Genomic DNA, 17,874 nt, shown 5'->3' with positions numbered 1-17,874 from the left:
AAAAAGTGCGCAGCTGTGATGTTATCAGGAACTTTGCAGCTAATTGAATCGCCCCCATAGTGTAAATGGCCATACCCATGAGAGCTACATTCTAGAGAGAGACAATAAGAGAAAATGTGGCATTAAGCATGGCACAGTGAGTGTGCGACCATCCTCAGCTGCAGAGGACAATTATCCACTGTCATTGAGAAGATATCACTGTGACACTGCATATTAATTGCGTTGGGAGAGGTTCAGTGGAGGATACATCATTAAACTTCTTGCATTCACCTACTGTAAAGCCAGTTAATAGGACCGACCAAAAACAGAGGCAAGTATGTTTCCCTCCTGACAGTTGTCACTACAGTCTTTCTACACCCATATCTACAGCCCCAATAAAATCTTGCCATTTGGAGGCCCCTGGGGTACCTCTTGGTAAGTTCGTTTTCAATTTAGAAACACATGAATGTATGACCCAGTATATAGGGACCCTCATTGTTCAGAGTTAGGACCACCCTATTAGCAGAAGCAACTTGATGCAGTGGGTGGCTTATCATGCATTTGCAAATAAGTGTAACTTAGAATTCTACATTTTTATGTACAAGTATAATAGCAGCTCTTTTACTGGTTCACAGTGGTGTTACTGATGTTTTTTTTTTCTGGATAACCCTTTCCTTCCAAGCACCTGCTGTGAACCTAAAAATTGATAGACCAACTTCTATTTCTGTGCTGCTGTTTGAGAGGCATGTTTGGTATCAGTAGCTGATGAGGACTGCTGGTCCTGTATTTCCATCTGAAGGCTCCTGAAGTATCTCTTGGTGAGATAGCTCTCAATGTAACAAAAGCACATGAATGTATGACCCAATATATAGGGACTCTTATTGTTTAGAGTTAGGTCTAATCTATTAGCAGAAGCGCTCTTTCGGGTCGGATGGATTACCATAGATTTGCAAATGTGTGTAACTGAGAATCCTGCATGTTGTATGTACAAGTAGAATAGAAGCTCTATTATTGGTTAACAGTGGTGTTGCTGGAATATTTTTTCAGTTTTTTTCCTTTCTGGAAAACCCCATCCTTTCAAGTACCTTCTGTAAACCTATAAATGTATTGCGCAACTTCCATATCTGTATTGCTGTTTGAGATATTTGGTATCAGTAACTGATGAGGAGTGTTGGTCCTGTATTGCCATCTAGAGGCTTCTGGGGTACCTCTTGGTAAGTTAGCTCTCAATTTAAAAGGACACGAATGTATGACTGAATATATAGGGACTCTCATTGTTTAGAGTTAGGAACACCCTGTTAGCAGAAGCGCTTTGACAGGGCGGGTGGCTTTTCATAGGCAACAGAGATGCCAGCTAGGGTGTCAGAGTATCTAGGTCCATAGACGCCAGCAATTTTGCCTGTTCCCTGTGTATACCAGACTGCATTGGATTCTAACCCAGCTCTGTCTGACTACTCTTTTGGATCTCCCTCTGGACCCATTCTGATTTCCTGGCTTTGACATTTTGGCTCTATGACTCTGCTCCTGCTTACTCCTTTGGTACCTGTATTGCCCTCACGGTTTGACCTTTGGACTGCATGACTACACTAGTTCACCTCACCTCGCTGGTAGTTAACTGGGAGGGCCGCGACCTGCACGTCTCTGCAGCAAACCCCAAACTCCCTTGCGGGGACTCCGCGCCTCCTAGCATAGTAGCACCAATACCGGCAGGTAAGACCTTCAGAGCAAGTGTGTTTGCGACAACGGACTGTGTGGTAATGTAATCTGCAGAGTATGTCTTGAGGGGTCTCACTTTGTAGGTCCCTCGGATGAAGAGCTCTGTGTGCCCGGTTAAACAGCACAACCTTGCTTGGGTCGGTTTCCAAGATTTTTGCTTGAGCGTCAGTGATGCCATGACCTTGGAAATCATCAGGAATATCCCAAATTCTTAGATTGCACTGATTTCTGTTATCTAGGTCATCAAGACGTCTCAAAACAAATCTTGGCCATGTAAAGAGACCTTATCATGAAACTCTGCTTCTCCAGTGCTGTCAATCTAGTATAGATCTGAGAAATGTCGCCTATAATATTGTTATTTCTTGATGTACAGTTTTCCTAAAGTTTTTTTTCAAGGTCTAAGAAATCTTGTTTGGTAGGAAGATCCTGTTTTGTATGTAAGGATCAAGTATGGGTAAGAATTTCCTCCAGATTATCTTTGGCACTCGCATAGTTGTTACCGTGTTGTGAGGAGGCTGTTTTTCCACTGTCATCCTGCTGTTGAAAAGAAGAGTCAAGTGGTGTCAGTGTTTTAGACAGATGTGAGGAAGACTCTATTTCAGCTGCTACATAATGGAGGACATTGGACTGAAGAGGATCTTCGGTTGGTTTCCCCACTTCTTTCTTCTGAACGCTCTTCCAGCTCAGCTTTTCCCAATTCAGAGATTGTATTAATAAATCAGGCAAAAGCATCAGTATAATATTGCTATGATGCTATAAGACCCAGGATGGTGGCTCTCCAAAATAGTACCCCATATTGTTCAGGTTAGGGGCCATGAATACTTGTGAACTCGGTCAAGCCATATGAGGTGATGGAATCATTATTTTTGGTATCCTGAAGTAAAGAATATATAGCATGTTAATCCTTAAAGTACAGGTGATTGTTATATCTCAAGAGGTCACTAAATGACTTCAAATCTAAATCCTTTCTTAGTACGTAGTAGTATGGATGAATTAAAAGCAACAAAAAAGTCATGCAGATGGTTCAGGAAAGTCTTACGGTCTGTTTCAGGTGAAACAGGGAAGTGAGACTTTAAAATTTTAATTCGAGATGACAGTATGTCTCTATGTATAAGCAAGTAGATAGTAGTACAGTGCAGCTACTGTTGAGAACCAATAGCAGGGTCAATAGTGGTTGGCAGAGAGTAAATGCTTGTTGTTTGTTTAGTTGTAAAGAAAAGATGGTAAGAAGTCATAAAAGTAGCACCACATGAAATATGCAGCTGAGGAGAGGCAGGTGGCTGCAGGGGTGAAAAAACAGAGGACAGCAAATACAATACAATTACAATATAATAAATAATAATATTAAAAAAATACAATACTAAAACAGAGGGCATAAATAACATGGCAGACCTAACTGCCCTGGGGAGAGGGGGTGCACTAGCAGGTGCTATGATAGACAGGAGATGAAGCTGACAGGCTGAGTGTCACAAGCCACCACACTAGCCATGACGGCTCCAGTATACTTACTGTTGCGGCCACATCCTGGCTGTTGCCCTGGCAGCCGCAACGTCACTTCCAGCCTTCATGTCTGATGCATTGCCAGGGAGACCGGGACACTTTCTCTGCCACTGTGTCCCGGGCTGTTGACAGGCTGACAGGCTGTGCACGTCTGTAATTACTAATATATGCTTTCTGTGATGGCATGGGGGTGTGTGCTTCTTCTCTACAGTTGATTGACCCTCATCAGTTTAAAAGGCAGGGAGGGCTTAGCCTCCCTGCCGGTTATAGCATTTGTACCATGTCTTTTCTAGCCTGCTCCTCGTACTGAGAAATCTCTGATTGAAATCCTGTTGTGACGCTTTGATTTGTTTTCCAGACCCTGTTTGCTTTCTGATTGCACTGACATTTTGGCTCATTCTTCTGGACTATCCCTGTCTGCTGCCAGCCTGAGCTATTGGCCTGTTTGGGACTTTCGCCAGGGCCGGACACAAAAAGACAATTTTTGGCCGGTCCCTGTACCAGCCCAAGTTTCTATTACTTTGTGGCTGGCCCCTCCTCTGGTACCAGCCACAATCCATCACTGGCACCGTTTGTCTCTCCCCACCCTCCCCAGTGTCACATGGGATGCGCAGCATGTGACAGGTGCCGTCCCATGTGTGAAGATCAGCTCGCGCGGCTGTAACATGTCATATGTAAGTGATGTGTGTGTGATGTCAGTACAGTGTGTGTGTGTGTGTGTGATGTCAGTACAGTGTGTGTGTGTGATGTCAGTACAGTGCGTGTGTGTGATGTCAGTACAGTGTGTGTCAGTAAAGTGTGTGTGAGATGTCAGTATAGTGTGTGCGTGTGCTATGTCAGTACAGTGTGTGCGTGTGATATGTCAGTATAGTGTGTGCATGTGATATGTCAGTACAGTGGGTGTGCGTGATATGTGATATGAAGTACAGAAATACTGTAAGACGATGGAGAGATGTAGTAGTCAGCGGGTTGCAGGGTTGGATACCTCTGGAAGAGGTGGTGAGATGAGTAGCCTGCAGATTGCATTGTTGGAAACCTCTGGAAGAGGTGGTGAGATGAGTAGCCTGTGGGTTGCAGTACTTCTCTGAGAGGCATGTTGGTGTCAGTAGCTGAGGGGTAATACTGGCGCTGTATTGCTGTTTGGCGGCTTCTAGAATAATTGTATTTTTCTTTCTGCAAGTAAGAAGTGCAAAGTATTGCAAAGTTTTTATTTCTTTTGTCTTTGTGCCAAGATTAGGTTGAGGCAGAGAGAGGGGGCTGTGTGTCTGCTCATTCTTTGCACTGTGCAAATCTCTCTGTGCTAATGTACCTTTTCTAAAGGTAAATTAAGCTTAAAGTAAGTTGAAGAGAGAAGGAGAAACAATGTAGGTTTTAAAGTGATCAGCTTGAGAATGTGACGTTCTATTTCAAGTGTAGATGGATTTAAATTTTTGAGAGAGATGCAGAATCTGCATTAATATGTTTTGTTAATGGTTTTGTATGATTAGTAGAAGGCATGTATATGTGCATATATGTGGATTAGTATGTCAGTCTTGCTATGTTATTACCTCTAATGGTGATGTTATGGCTTTTAAACATTCATCATTTTGCACAGATATACGAACTCATAACACTGATTAGAGTTTGCTATAGTTTCTGAATGGGTAAGTACTAAAACTGTGTTCATGAGGTTCTCTCACATCAGGGGCGCACCCAGGGGGGGGTTTCCTAGTCCCCAGAAACCCCTCTCCTACCTGGGGTGTCCTATGCTTACAGTGGCTGGCCCCTCTCCCGGGACCAGCCACTGCTGCTTGTAATCATCTCCCAGTCAGTCCCCTGCTGTGTGAGCACAGCTCTCTGCCGGCAGATTGGCCCCTCCCCTTCCTCCCATACAGCCAGCATGGGTGTTATACAGGAGGCAGCAGCAGAAGAAGGTAAGAATGTGTGTGTGAGTGTTTATGTATGTGTGTGTTTATGTATGTATGTGACAGCTTACATATCTGTGTGTTTATGTCATACTTACCAACTTTCTGTTGGTGAAATCCGGGAGCCTGCAGAGGAGGTGGGCGTAACGGGGGGGCGGGGCTCCAAGTGGCGTCATTTTGGACCTGCCCCCATGACGTGATGACGCAAAATGCGTCATTTGACAGCGGGGGGCGGGGCCAAACGCCGCGATTCACCGGGAATCGCGGCGTTTGGGACTTAATTCTGCCCACTTCACTAGGAAGTGGGCAGAATTATCCAGATGCGGGGGATTGCCACACTCGCCCGGGAGCCCGGGAGACTCTCGCAAAATGCGGGAGTCTCCCGGATATTTCGGGAGAGTTGGCAAGTCTGGTTTATGTATGTGTCTATGTGACAGCTTACATATCTGTGTGTTTATGTATGTGTGTGTTTATGTATGTATGTGACAGCTTACATATCTGTGTGTTTATGTATGTGTATGTGTGTAAGTATGTGACAGCTTACATATCTGTGTTTATGTGTGTGTATATATATATGTGACAGCTTACATATCTGTGTGTTTATGTATGTATGTATGTATGTATGTATGTGTATGTGACAGCTTACATATCTGTGTGTTTAATCCTGTGTGTTTATGTATGTGTGTGTATGTGACAGCTTACATATCTGTGTGTGTATGTGACAGCTTACATGTTTGTGTGTTTGATCCTGTGTGTTTGTGTGTGTCTGTGCTTGTCTGTGTATGGGACAGTTTACATATCTGTGTGTTGGATACGGTGTGTGTTTGTAGCCACGCCCCTACACATACTGGACACGCCCACTTGTATCGTGGCGCAGAAACCCCCCTCCTCGAATCCTGCGTTTGCCCCTGCACATCTAGGGACACTTATATTAAACATGCATATACATATATACACATACATATATACACATACATATATACACATACATATATACACACACACATATATATATATATATATATATATATATATATATATATATATATATATATATATATATATATACACACACACACATATACATATACACATATGAATACTAAGGGTGTGCACTGGGCACTTTTAGTGTTTTGGGTTTTGGTTTCTGATTAGCTTGAGGTTTTTGGTTCTGATTTGTTTTGGCAAAACACCTGACGAAAGGTTTTGGTTCTGAATTAGGATTTTGGTTTCTGATTTATTTTTAAAAAAGCATAAAAAGTGCTAAAATCTAGTTTTTTGTTTGTTTTTAACTCCTACGCTATTATTAACCTCAATAGCATTCAATAACAATCATTTCCACTAATTTCCAGTGTATTTGGAACACCTCACGCGTCACAATATTGTTTTTAGTCTAAAACCTTGGACCCAGGTAGCTTTCTGGACTGCGTAGTGGAGTGGCCCCGGTACCCAATTTGGATACCGGGGCCACAATAAAAAAACCTTAACTGGTCTGAATTTCACTCTACAGATGGCTGATCCTACATCCTGTGCAGCATATACAGGGTGTAGTTCTAACGCGTCAATACCTCTTGTTTTTGACGATGACAGGTGATTTTAATTAATTTTGGATTTGGCCCCAACATTGAATGTAGTTTAATATCTGATACGCATCTATCTGGACTGCGTAGTGGAGTGGCCCCGGTACCCAATTTGGTACCGGGGCCACAATATAAAACCCTCAACTGGTCTGAATACCACTGCACAGATGGCGGACACCGGATGCACGTCTAACACCAACATAGCAGTTAAGGCCGCAGTTATTTTTTTTTGGAACTACAAAAAAAAAAAAACGTAGCAATAGAAATGGCAGTTCGTCTTTTTTGGAAATACAGAAAGAAAGAAAGTAGTAATAGAAATGGCAGTTCCTCTTTTTTTGAAATACAGAAAGAAAGAAAGAAAGTAGTAAGAGAAATGTCAGTTCCTCTTTTTGGGAACTACATATAGAATGAAAATATTAATAGAAATGGCAGTTCCTCTTTTTGGGAACTTAACAAGAATTAGAGCATTTTTTTTATTCAGAAATGATGAGTCTCTCTATTAGAGGTAATGCCCCTTAAAACTCCTTTAAATAAAATAGTACGTATTCTAGGAGACCCTGTTTATATATTTAAATTGGTTCTGCAAAAATATGCATGATGATCACTGGACAGAGATCTGTAATAGAGCAGCGATTAAAGTGGCCTGATTAAAGGTCATGTAAGATCTTAAAGCACTCACAATTATATAGATACTGTATTCTCGTTAAAGACGCTGCCTAACGTGTATAAAAGTTGGCACTTACATAGCGCTTGCTTCACTGGGTGATGTGAGCAAGCGGAATGTGTTAATATGTAGAGACCCTATCTAAACATTAATATGATAGAACAAATAGCAGCGCTGTATACGCTGTGTGTAGGTAAGGTAAGGATCTCAAATACCATGACACTCTGTTTAGCCTAATCCCTGACAATGTAATATCACGGAAAGCCTATTTGATTATCAAGGCCAATGGCTAGCTTCTGCTAAATCAGACAGAGTATGCAGCGCACGTCTAACACCAACATAGCTGTGCCGGTGACATGGCCTGCAGGAATATCTCTGATGGAGATAGAACTAGGCCCCAAAGAGCACATAATGCCAAAAAAAGAGTTGCAAGATGGTATTGTACTTGGGCCCTCCCACCCACCCTGATGTTGTTGAAATAGGACATGCACACTTTAACAAACCAATCATTTCAGCGACAGGGCCTACCAAACTACTGTGGCTGAAATGATAGGATGTCCCTAGGTGGCCAAGATCCTTACCCCTGCTTATTTGAGCTTTACATAAGCTACATATGGCCATACATTTGTTGTCCGGATTCGGATAAAAATAACTCCAGACAGAAGAGGTGGATTTTTGGGTCTTCTGACCAGGCATAACGATGGGCTTTTACATCCCATGGACAACAACTGTTTCCCCCCCTGGTGGCTCATTTATGATAACCACATCAGCATCCTCCTCGTCAAGTTCCTCCACAACGCCAGCTACATCAATAGCCTCCTTGACATCTTAATTATCCAAATCTGAATCTACACTGTGGGTCATCCTTCCAGCATATGCAGAGGGTGTGCTGCAAATGGTGGATGGAGTCACCTCTTCCCGTACAGTGATGGGAAGGTCAGGCTTCCCAACCACCAACACCCTTGGACTCGCCTTGGGGATTTGTGATGTCATCTGTTTAGAAGACAGAGTTGTTTGCTGTTTTGTTGTTGTTGCTGACAGCATAACTCTCTTCAATTTTTTTGAGAGGGGGGGAGGAGGAGGGCTTAGATCCTTGGGTGAAGCTGAACCACTAGTCCTGAACACTGGCCAGGGCCTAAGCCGTTCCTTGCCACTCCGTGTCGTAAATGGCATATTGGCAAGTTTACGTTTCTCCTCAGATGTTTTCAATTTTCTTTTTTTGCTAATTTTAGTCAACTTTGGGTTTTTGGATTTTACATGCCCTGTACTAGGAGATTGGGCATCGGCCTTGGCAGACGACGTTCATGGCATTTCATCGTCTATGTCATGACTAGTGGCAGCAGCTTTAGCATTAGGAGGAAGTGGGTCTTGGTCTTTCCCTACTTTATCCCCCAAATTTTGGTACTCCATTATATGCAGCAAACGTTGTATTACAGTACTATTTTTTAAATACTGCAAGAACAGTGAACAATTTTTAATAGATTGCAGTATTAATGTTAATGGACTGCAATAATTTTTTTTAGACTTTTTAGAATATTTTTTTATATTTTTTTAAAAGGATTTTTGTCGAATTATAATTTTTTTGGAAGATTTTTTAATACTTTTAAAATAAAGATGCACTTAGCAAAACAAAGCACAGGACAAAAGCACCGCTGGACTCAGCAAGGACAGAGCACTGGACTGATGCACCACTCGACTCAGCAAGGACTTTTTTGATTTATTTTTTTATAATAATTTAAAAGGATTTTTGTAGAATTATAATTTTTTTGGAAGATTTTTTAATACTTTTAAAATAAAGATGCACTTAGCAAAACAAAGCACAGGACAAAAGCACCACTGGACTCAGCAAGGACACAGCACTGGACTGATGCACCACTGGACTCAGCAAGGACACAGCACTGGACTGATGCACCACTGGACTCAGCAAGGACACAGCACTGGACTGATGCACTACTGGACTCAGCAAGGACACAGCACTGGACTGATGCACCACTGGACTCAGCAAGGACAGAGCACTGGACTGATGCACCACTGGACTCAGCAAGGACACAGCACTGGACTGATGCACCACTGGACTCAGCAGGACAGAGCACTGCCAAAAGCACCACTGGACTCAGCAGGACACAGCACAGCACAGCACGAGAAATAGCAGGACAGAGGACCACCTAACACACCCTCCCTCTTCCCTGATCAATGCCCGAGTGAAGATGGCGGCGGCAAGCGGGGAATTTAAAGGTTCCGAGTATCGCGAGATCCGACAGCGGGATTATGACTCAGAGCCTCGTTTTAAGTTTCGGATCTGACTCGGATCCGCAATGTTCGGGGGGGCTCGGATTCCAGGAATCCAAGTGCGCTCATCCTTAATATATAAATACATATCTAATATATATAAGCCTAGCGGCGTGTGTTAGTGTGTGCGTGTGTGTGTGTAGAAAAAACTATTTTCTCAGAAAGGGCTCATCAAATTGACCTGAAATTTGGTATACTGACATTATTTGACAAAAAAATGATAATAGTGAAGTCAGTTAACTTCCATCATCCCCCCTTCCCCCCGTGGGAGGGGTAGTAAAGGCTAAATTTACCAGTTGAGGGCTCAAACTCTTGACCGTGTGGGTATTTATTTACCAGAGCCTGTGTTTGGTCATGGACAATTGTATGTCGCATTTTCACGAGTACGGAGAAGCAGTGATGTGAAAGTGCAGGTTAGGAATACTGCCCTTCAAGGAAGACTGACTGAGCACAGCGATAAGGTGTTTAGCAGAAACGTTGTGTATCGAGAGGTTTTAGAACAGTAAGACGATGGAGATTAAGGAAGTGGCGCTGAAGATGAAGGATGAGGTGATGGAGAAGAATGATGAGGTGGTGACATGTGGACAAAACCACGTTAAAAAAGGGCGCTTACGTCGGGAAGTAACGCTCTGCCCCTGAGGAGGCCTGGCCTAGCCCCAAATGCATGACAAGAACCTTTTTAACACCTTAAGTAGCTTGATTTGACTAGAATGCATGAGTATCATGCACGGGTTAACTTATATATATATACATATATATACATATACACACATATACATACATATATATATACACATATACATACATACATACATACATACATATACATATACATATACATCCTAGAGGACCGTCCAGCAAGCGTGGAACATTGAATTGTTGATTTTATTACTACTTCCCCACTGAACTTGGGTTAATTCCCTAGTAACACACCATTGTGCGCCGTATCCTTATTTGACTTTTTATATGATTCTGGACTTACCTACCAATTACAAGGAAGGCTGCCTCTATATGTGGAAGAGGTGTTTTTGTGGACTTTCTATATATTTACTTCATAGAATACTTTTGTGAGCGCCAGTGTTTATTAAGTATTTTGCTATACTAAACTTTGGTTTTTGTTTTAACAAGGCTGCACTAACAGATTGTAAATCTTCACGTAATTATGTGGAGAAACATGGACAGAATCTCACAAAGAACTAATCGATGCCAAAAAATATTTAATGATAATGTCAACCCACTAGACTTGACATCCGATTTGAATAGTCTATTTTGGGATGTGGAAAAACTTTTGGTGAGAGAGACACGTATTTGGTGGGATGTGAAGGGTCTAGAACATTACATTGCAGTAGACCGCATCCCTAGGGGTTTACGTATTAACAAATCCCCTACGTTTGGTACTGACAACAATGGAACGTTAAAAACTATTGGGATCTTTAACTTGTCTAAACATCAAGTGAGCACATCAGAATTCTCACTACTTAGTTAAGGCCTTTCCTTTGCCCCCACTACGAAACCTAACAAATTCCAAATGTTTATAGATATTAATAAATTCACAAGAAAACTGACATTAAAAAGACACTTTGCTAGAAAAGAGACGGCAATAATATCCAACTATGAGAATGCTTTGAAACCGGGCCTGAACCCTACCTCAAAATTGTATCCATTAGAGTCTAGAAGCAGCCACATAGATCTTTTCCAGGAACTAGTAGTTATAAATTTATGCCACATAGATTATAAGAATCCAAGAAACCATAATCTATCTAAACAAGAATCGGCAGCCATGGAAACCCTAACCAATAATAAAGAAATAATCATTAAACAAGAGTATAAAGGGGGGGGGGATTGTGCTGCTTGATAAACAAGCCTATATTGAGGAAGCTGAGAGACTTCTAAATGATGAAACATCATACACAAAATTACAAAAGGACCCAACAGCTGACTTTATATCCACTCTGAGGGACACCATTTTAAAAGGTCTACGGAAATATGTTTTAACTAAAGAGGACTACCAGTATCTCCTAGTTCTTAACCCCATTATTCCTATATTCTACTACTATCTTCCAAAGATACATAAATCACTTGACAAACCTCCAGGGAGACCTATAGTCGCTGGTATAGATTCTTTAACATCTCACTCCTCAGAGTATGTGAACGTTTTTCTGAGTAAATATGTAACAAAACTAGAGTCCTATCTGAAGGACACAACCAGCATACTTAATCTCTTTGAAAATTGCAAATGGTGTCCAGAATATACATGGCTCACCATAGATGTGCAATCTCTCTATACAGCAATTGAGCACAGTAAAGGCATTGACGCATGCAGGGAGTTTTTAAACCCTGATCCCGATTTATCCCAAGATCACAAAGATTTTATATGTGAGTTAATTAATTTTATCCTCACCCATAACTATTTTAAATTTTTAGACTCCTTTTATCTCCAGACTTGCGGAACCGCGATGGGGACAATTTTTGCGCAGAGTTTCGCAAATCTTTTTATGGGAAGTTGGGAGAAAATATATATTTACAATCCTAACCCTTTTTCGAAGCATATTAAATTTTATAAGAGATATATAGATGACATTCTATTGGTCTGGGAGGGAGATGATGATTCTATTGATTCATTTTTAACATATATTGGAAATAATGACTACAATCTTAGATTCACTGCAAATCGCAACAAATACAACATTGAGTTTTTAGATCTAGTCTTGATGGGCTCAGACAACAAAGTTGAAACCCAAAACTTCATCAAGACTGTTGATACTAACAGCTATCTACATTTAAAAAGTAGCCATGTCAATAGATGGAAAACAAACATCCCCTTTTCACAATTCTCGAGAATCAAGCGAAATTGTAGCAATGAGTCTCAATGTAAAACCCAACTTTCCGTATATGCACAACGCTTCCAAGATAGAGGATATCCTGAACAATTATTACTAGAGGCTCTGAAAAAAACAGAGGAGACCAACAGGAATGAATTAATGCAGTATAGAAACAAAGAACCAAAAACTGGATATGTTCCGTTCATCACCAACTATAGTGCAGGTGAACGTAGGATTAGGTCAACGATAACTTAACACTGGGAAGTACTGAGAATGGACCCCATTCTAGCTAATATCCTACCCACCAGACCTGATATTGTCTTTCGGAAGAGCAGAAACCTTAAAGACGCCTTAGCTCCCAGCATGATACCAGAAGGTACTTTGAACACTAGAAAAACATTCCTGGAAATCAAGGGATAACAAATGTAATCACTTTAATATGTGCAAATATGCACATCCAGACAAGAAAATATTTTACAATCATGACAATAGTATGAAATATGATATTAAACAATTCATGAATTGCCAAACATCATCCGTGATTTACCTTTTAGAGTGCTCATGTGGATTGAAGTATGTGGGCAAAACTAAGAGACCATTGAAATTGCGGATACAAGAACATGTCCGCAATATAAAAAATCAAATAGAATCACATTCAGTATCTAAACACTTTATCAGCACACATAATTCAGATCCTAGTTCCCTTACATTCAAATGAATTGAAAATGTTCGATTAGGTCCAAGAGGGGGCGATATCCAGACAAAGTTATCTAGACATGAGATGTTCTGGATCTTTCTATTAGGCACCTTGGTCCCCGCTGGTTTTAATGAAGGCTATGAGATTGCACCTTTTCTATGACTTTTATATGTCTTTTATGATTTTTATTCTATTAATACTATAGAATGATTCACCTGAGTTACCCCCCCCCCCCCCGCTACGTATTGTTTTAAGCTAATATTTTGTAATGGTATATCTTATAATTGTAATACATATCTGAGCCCTCCCTGTTATATATTTTAAACTATACTGTATAATTGTAATTGTTAAGGATATGTTTACAATATTACTTACTACTTATTATTTATATATGTACTGTATAGTTATATGTTTATACCAGAGAGTATGTTCACTTATATTGGATCTATAGATCCCGGTTATTTATCACTATTTCCTAAGCACTAGCACTTATAGCACTTTAGCACCTTTACTAAGATGGCCAATTTCTGGAGCCATTTATTTATTTCTCCTTTACCAAGATGGCCACCGCCATACTTTATTATATCACCTGCACCAAAATGGCCGACAATCAGGCTGATCCATTAAAATTCCTTTACCAAGGTGGCCACCGCTATATCTTGAGCTTTATCACTACTATAATTATTGTGAGTTACTGCATCCCTCACATCCCAGTACTATATCCCTCATATCTTACTACTAACAATTGAACAGAGGACTGCCTGTGATCAGAAAATCACGCCAGTACCGTAGTCACGCATGCGCAGTAAGACCGACGGGTCGTGCATGCGCAGTCCGTCCAGCGCAATGCGCATGCGCAAAATGGCGATGCGCATTGCTATAAATACATCCCTGGTTTAGGCCACATTTATCACCTCCTGAGGAAGTCCTGCTGAGGACGAAACGCGTAGAGGCTCTTTTCTAATCGTTCCTGTGTATATTGGATCACCATACCATCAGTTAGTCCTGTGCGGAAGACTGTGGGAGGTTCCTGTTGTACCTGAAGATATGGTATATCTGATACCTGAATTTCAGATAAGCTTGTATTTTCATTACTCTTTGTGAGTGTGCATTTTATATGTTAATTCTGATTAAATACTGTTACTTTTGAAATACTACACCATATAGTGTATTATCTTCTTTTTCTTACCCACTGAGTGGAAGAAAGATATGGTGTTTACAGTATGCTGATGTTATATGACTGGAGACCAGACTTGCAGTTGCTGAGAGTGCTGACCACATATTATTGAAAGAGAAGTGGTTATTAAGCTGTGTTCCAGTCTTTGGATTAATCATACAGATAAGCGATATAATTCCTTTGGGTGTGTAACACTATGGTGATGGGCTATCACTAACACACTGCTCCTACTAATCCTATGCTTTTAATATTCTGTCTTTATATATGCAACACTGGACACACACCCTTGGTCCTAGAGGACCGTCCAGCAAGCATGGAACATTGAATTGTTGATTTTATTACTACTTCCCCACTGAACTTGGGTTAATTCCCTAGTAACACACCATTGTGTGCCGTATCCTTATTTGACTTTTTATATGATTCTGGACTTACCTACCAATTACAAGGAAGGCTGCCTCCATATGTGGAAGAGGTGTTTTTGTGGACTTTCTATATATTTACTTCATACAATACTGTTGTGAGCGCCAGTATTTATTACGTATTTTGCTATACATACACATATATATACACATATACATACATATACATTTACATATATATACATACATATACATGTGTCCCTAGATGTGAGAGAATCTCATGAACACAGTATTAGTACTTACCCATTCAGAAACTATAGCAAACTCTAATCAGTGTTATGAGTTCATATATCTGTGCAAATTGATGAATGTTTAAAAGCCATAACATCACCATGTATATATGCATCTGTGAAGGAGCTCCTATAACAGTTATTCAGTACTACAAGCACCAGCATGCGTAGACTGTCCATGGCAGCCCAGGCATACTGTGACCTGTAGTTCACCAATGTAAACTAGTGTTTCATTCAGCTCTTTCATATTTGACCATTTATTACCCCACACCCACCTCCCAGGGGTGTGGGAAGAGTCCTAGTGCTGTCAGCATGGGGTTGGTTATCTCTAGGGAGAGGTGCCCACCATTTTTATGCAGATCCCAACTCCCTAGATAACTCAACCCCATGCTGACCAGCCTGGGGCTGGTTGGCATCATGGCAGGGGGACGCCACGCTCCTGGTTCCCCTGCTATAGTGCTACCAGCACCTGATGGCTAAGCCTAGGACTGATTGAAGAATAATAGGGACCCCATGCTGTTTGTCCCCTCGATTTTCCTCTAACCAGCACTAGGCTGGCAGCATTAAAATTAATATAACTGAGGAGGTGTGGGGGCATGTTTGTTTGTTTTTTTTAAAAAGTACTTTTTATTTATTTTTAACTTTAATTTTGTTAACTGCCACTGGACCTGCTGGCATTGCCAATTTAATGTCGGCAATTACTATGTCAGTACTTTATCAGTGCTGGACAAATTTAAATACTGGCATTTTCTTGTCAGGAGAATAGGTGTTGGGTTGAGTATGAAATCCAGATGAAAGACATACCATTAGGACAGCTTGTATATTGGAACTTGTGCTTATTACCACAGCCTCCATACTTGGACTTGTGCTATTCATCACAACCTACATAATAAATGTATACCTTTTATTACAACCAGTGTTATTGGATTACACACTTTTGGGTCTTGAGCCATTGGGATCTTATTCGGGAAAAGACTACCATGACACAAAAAAGGTTTCAGACTTGCGTCCTTAAATAGTTGCTTGCACAGGTGAGTGTACATTCGAATGCAAACACTGTTGCATACCAGCCCAATTTTCCATGTCACTGTCAACCATGTCCCTGCACAGGTGAATGGATGCTAAACTGTACACTCTTCCTTAGATAACTGTCCTGACACAGTGCAGTGTCAACAGAAGTGGCTGGTTAGATGTATTGCAAACAAGTACTGTAGAAAATATTACGTAAAATGTCAAGTAAAAAATATTTTTAAATAAAAAAATACATAGAAATAAATGTAAAATAATCTCCTGCCCCCTACTGCAGCTTAATTATTGGGTTAGTCCACTTCTCCTAATACGTAGGAGAAGGACAAACTGAATGATTTTTATGAATGTTGTTTACTTTTCCCTATAAGGAGTCAATGACTCCTGAATAAACTCTTAAGTCCTGCCTTCACTCCCATGACACCCACCCGTCGACCATTTTCCTAGCTACAATACCCACACCAAGCGCTATGATGAGTATGGGGTCAGTGGCAGGTGAAATCTCTGGGTAGAAAAACGGAAAGGGTATGCTAAAAGAATGGTTATAGGCAAATGCTTCTGTGCTAGAACAGTTGAATCAGTGGAGACAAGTCCTTCAGGAAGAGTATGCAAAACATTGAGAAATAAATCACATTTTGGCTGAAGGGGACAGCTGGAACAATGTACAGTTATAGCAACTGGCAGAAAACTGGGGCCTCAAAGTGACAGCCTAGGTGAGGTACCAGACATACCATAAAGAGCTGACTTGCCCTTTATGGAGGTTGTTGTGCATCTCCTCTGGAGAATTCATTGCCCAAAAAGCTGCAAAATCAGGACTTGGTTTTGCCAGGGAAGAGACAGGTAGAGAGGGCTTTTTTTTATTTAATGTGCCAGCAGATAAGCGGGGACAGCAGGCGATGTGGAGCACCCCTCAGTCTTGGCGTCCCCCTTGCCTTGCTTACCGTGTTCTGCTGGCCCTGTTGAGAACATAACTTTCCCAGGCATGTGAAGAGTATATACAGTGAGTAAGCATTCCTGCAGTACATACACAATATGCCAGACAACCCATCATAAATACCAGACCCACACATCCCTTATGCCACTTCCTGCTGTAGAGGTCGCGATAAAAAAAAAAGGAGATTTCAACCAACTTTTTATGCTGAGCGATTTTGCATGCGATCGATGGTCCGATCGCTCGGTCCATGGACGGCATACACACTAGCCTTGTTTAGACCGATAAAGGGAAGAGCAGACGTCCCTTTAGCGACTTTTTACAGCCATGTTGTCGTGAGCAATGACTGTAATTTCGTACTCACTGTTGTGGATCGGTCCAGGCCCGGCGCTCCCATTAGGCAAGGTTGGGCACATGCCTAGGGCGCCGGGCTCTGGAGGGCGCCACAGAATACTAAAAGACTTTAAAACTGTGCGGCGACCGCTGACCATACCTGTCACGGCCGCCGCACAGCATTCAGATGCGCGGGGAGGGGGGAAGAGGCTATTGCTCAGCACCGCCGCCTCTCTGCTCCGTCTGCTCCATCTCCTCCCCTCCACTCACTAGTGTCAGTGAGTGGAGGGGAGGAGACGGAGCAGAGAGGCGGCAGTGGTGAGACAAGGTAAGGAGAGGAGGGAGGCGATTTTTGCGGGGGGGGGGGGGGGGGCGCCGCTTTTTTAAAAATGCCTAGGGCGCCGTGGACCCTATCACCGGCCCTGGATCAGCTGTTTGAGCCGATTATTGGACGAAAACAGTGTAGTGTGTACCCAGCTTAAGCAAGTACTGATGAAAAGAGTAATGGAAGTAAATTAAAAAAAGTAGATAAAGGGAAAATCTCAAACACCAAAGCCTGAGTAAAAGAAAAGGTGCCAATTCTTTGAACTATTAGTTAGGAGGCAGC

The sequence above is a fragment of the Mixophyes fleayi genome, chromosome 3, assembly GCF_038048845.1.
Source record: "Mixophyes fleayi isolate aMixFle1 chromosome 3, aMixFle1.hap1, whole genome shotgun sequence".
Taxonomy (NCBI): domain Eukaryota; kingdom Metazoa; phylum Chordata; class Amphibia; order Anura; family Limnodynastidae; genus Mixophyes; species Mixophyes fleayi.
This window is presented reverse-complemented; position numbering follows the sequence as displayed.